At 33.8% G+C, this 3418-nt stretch overlaps 1 non-coding gene across 1 annotated transcript; it reads right to left on the bottom strand.

The window, feature by feature from the left end:
* Window positions 1-1177: 1177 nt before the first annotated feature.
* On the bottom strand, window positions 1178-1284 carry LOC126007607 (U6 spliceosomal RNA). Its single transcript, XR_007495134.1, has one exon. It is a non-coding gene; the product is annotated as a U6 spliceosomal RNA (small nuclear RNA).
* Between the last annotated feature and the right edge of the window lie 2134 nt (window positions 1285-3418).

The following is a 3418-nucleotide window of genomic DNA, read 5'->3' on the forward strand; positions in this document are numbered from 1 at the left end:
GAGGGCTAAGAAGACCATACACAGTTCCAGAGATTGAATCAGGGTTGGCCAGATGCCAGTTAAGCACTTTACCTAATATACCATCTCTCCAATGCTCACTGCATTTTTATTATGATCAATCACTCTAAAATTTTTCCTGAAAATAATAGCATTTGAATTGCCTTAATAAATTTTATAAAAGGTTTTTCCACTGTTGAACAAACCCACTAATTACATTAATTAATTGATATTAATATTTATTCAGTTACTAAAACATATAAAAGTATCACTAGTCTATAGCATCTCATCTCTTACATAGAAAAGAACATTTTTGTTGCATAATAAAAATACATGGCCAATACTAAAATTCTTTTCCTAGGTAGTCTAATTGAAAAATTGTGCTTAAATCTGGAAAAAAGTAAAGGAAAGTAAGACTGTTATATAATCAGTAAATAAAGCTATTCTCTAACATTTCTGAGAGTTCTGTTTAAATATTAAAGACTAAATAGTTTTTTTTTCAAACTTTTCTAAAACCTTTTGACAGAAAGAAATAAAAATAGTATAAAGTCACAAAGACAGTGTAAATCAAGATCATATAAGAAAGGTCAACAAAATTTCCTGTTGGACAGTAAAGGGATAAATAGCAACTGAGGAACAGAACTGACATCTCATTACAGGAATAGGATATTCAGGGGGAAAGTAAATGCATAAAACAGATCTCTAGACAGGCTCAAAATGTTGTTGTAATTTTATTGTGAAGAACTTAGAAGGCAAAGAAGAAAGAACTTTAATAAAGAAATGAGATATGTGATGAAGTTAACTGAAGACACAATTAAGTGGAAAACGACTCTGTTGGTGGATTAGAAGATTATAAAGATGTTCATACTACCTCCAGAATCGTAAAATCTAATGTCATCTTAATCAAAAGTTCAAAAGCTTTTTTAAAGAAATAAAATATCCCCAAAATAATTTGTAGGGCTTCAGGGCCTCATCAACACTGGTTTGGGAGATGCCTATCCCCAAATTCTAACTATACATAGAGAAGAATTTTTTAAGTATAGTTTAGGATTATAGTTTAGGAGACAAGTTTAAAGTAACATTAACCCTCAATGGTTTTGATGTACAGTTACCTACAGCATACTACCACCAAAGTGCCCAAATCCTGTACTTAAGTTGCTTCTAGTGTATGTCTTCATTAAAAAGTATGCAACACTTCATGAATTTGAATGTCATAGTCATACAGGGGCTATACTAGTCTCTTCTATATTGTTCCAATTTGTGTATGTGTGCTTTTAAAATGAACACTAGAGAGATACATGTTAAATGGATTTATTTTGGTGATAATTTCTTGGTGTATAATATCACTATATCAGTATATTATACCTGAAATGAAAATAATGTATAGGTCAAATACATCTCAATAAAATAAATATTAAAAATTTTGAATGTAGAAGGAACAATTAACAATTTGCATGGCTGAAGAATTGTTGGCTACTTTTATTATTTATGAAAATGCAGAGTATGAGAATGGACTGAATAGTCATGACTATTAGGAAGACAGAATAAGATAATGGGAAGGTCATCCTGGACATATGTCATGTGGATACAACTCAGTCTCCACGAGATTGGACAGTGGTAGTTCATTCTCAAATCCCAGATCCCAGACATAGAACTGAAACAAACCCATACAACAACACCAGGAACTAAGCTGCATTGGGAGATATACTTGTGCCAGTGTTAATATGACAATGAGGACAGTGAGGAAATGACAACTTGACCTAAGACCAGGAGGTCCTATCACATCACCTAACACTAAGTGGAAATCAGAAGATATATTGTCCTTTGAACTATGAAAAATAAGAGCGCTAACTACAGAAAACTGACTTTGACAATCGTGACTGGGCAGAACGTACCTTGAGACCATTAAGGAAAACCCTACCCTAGGCTATAGCCCAGGTCTCTTACAAAAATCAAGATTTATTAGTCAGAGGCCTAATTCTGACAACAAAGACTGAGCAGAACCTTTGGAACCATAATTTCCTAGACTTCGGTTTAGGGAACGAGCAAAAACATGGAGCACATGATACAGAAAACTGAACACACCAACAATGTTGGAACAGTACCTCTAGAACCTTAAAGACTCTATCCTAGGCCTTGTCCTAGGACCTGCGCAAAAACCCAAGATTGCTTGCTACAGTGGCCTTATTTTCTCATTTAAAACCGAGAGGAAAGGTTCCTGACACCACAAAAAAAAAAAAAAAAAAAACCTGGGATATGGCAATGAGAAGGTATGGAGCCAGTGGTTGTTCCCATGACAATATGCTTCAAGAGTGGAGAAACCCTGAATCTCGTAGGTCACGGGAATTTCCTTCGTTCTCTAATACTTACTGTGCCTATACAAAAAAAAAAAAAGGTGGGGTAACACCAAACCCTGACACTGCAGCACTTTTTCTGGTTTGGTTTTATTTTTTGTTTGTTTTTTTGATATTATTTCCTTCTCTTTTTTCTTCCACTTTTTTTCTTTCTTTTTTCACTTTTGTGGATATTATTCGGTGATTTTTTTTTTTTTTTTAGTTGTTGATACCAAATTTTTTTTCTCTTTTCCTTAACCTTTTTATCTTCAACAGAATAGCATAACTTGAATCATTCAGCCTCATAAATTGAGGGAGGGAAAAGAATGATACCAGGACCAGTCATATGAACATGTAGTGTAAATAAAAAATGAACAGACTGGAGCACCAAACAGAATAGATACCCAACCTATAACAAGCTATAAGGTGGAGACCAGTTGCACTAGGATTCTGGGGGGTAAAGGAGGGATATGTGGGAGACATGCTGGGAACAGGAGTGGAGGGAGGACAACATTGGTGATGAGAATGCTCTTCATTCATTGTCACTATGTACCATAAATAATTCTGTGTAATGAACTTCAGTCACAATAAAAAAAAGATAATGGGAAGGTAATTTTAAAGGATATTGAAATAGCTAAAAATGTAATAAGTAGTATTAAAGAGTGAGCAATAGTAAATTAAGATCTAGGGTGAAATAAAAGAGTATATAGAGCCAAAGATTACAAGGAAAAAGACTAATGGACACTCTTGTCTGATGACAGGAAATTCAGAGCTGAGGCTGTGAAAACAGTTGCATGAGAAAAATAAGACAACAAGAGTAAAAGATTCAGTCCTGAACCTTTCATATATTTTAACATCTTAAAACACAAAAACAATGGAGATTCTCCAGGTGAGATAAGAATACTGGACATGACAAGTAAATGAAATGTCTGATAGTTATTTTATTTTTATATGGGGGGTCAGAAATAAATGGCTTACAGGGTCATGTAGAAATCTGAATATTGAATTATTTGGTAGACTATATCTTAAATAAGTGATGAAAGTTCTTGAATGTAAAGCAGAATGAAGAATGTTAGGTTACTAGCACT

This window comes from Suncus etruscus, chromosome 4, assembly GCF_024139225.1.
Source record: "Suncus etruscus isolate mSunEtr1 chromosome 4, mSunEtr1.pri.cur, whole genome shotgun sequence".
NCBI lineage: Eukaryota > Metazoa > Chordata > Mammalia > Eulipotyphla > Soricidae > Suncus > Suncus etruscus.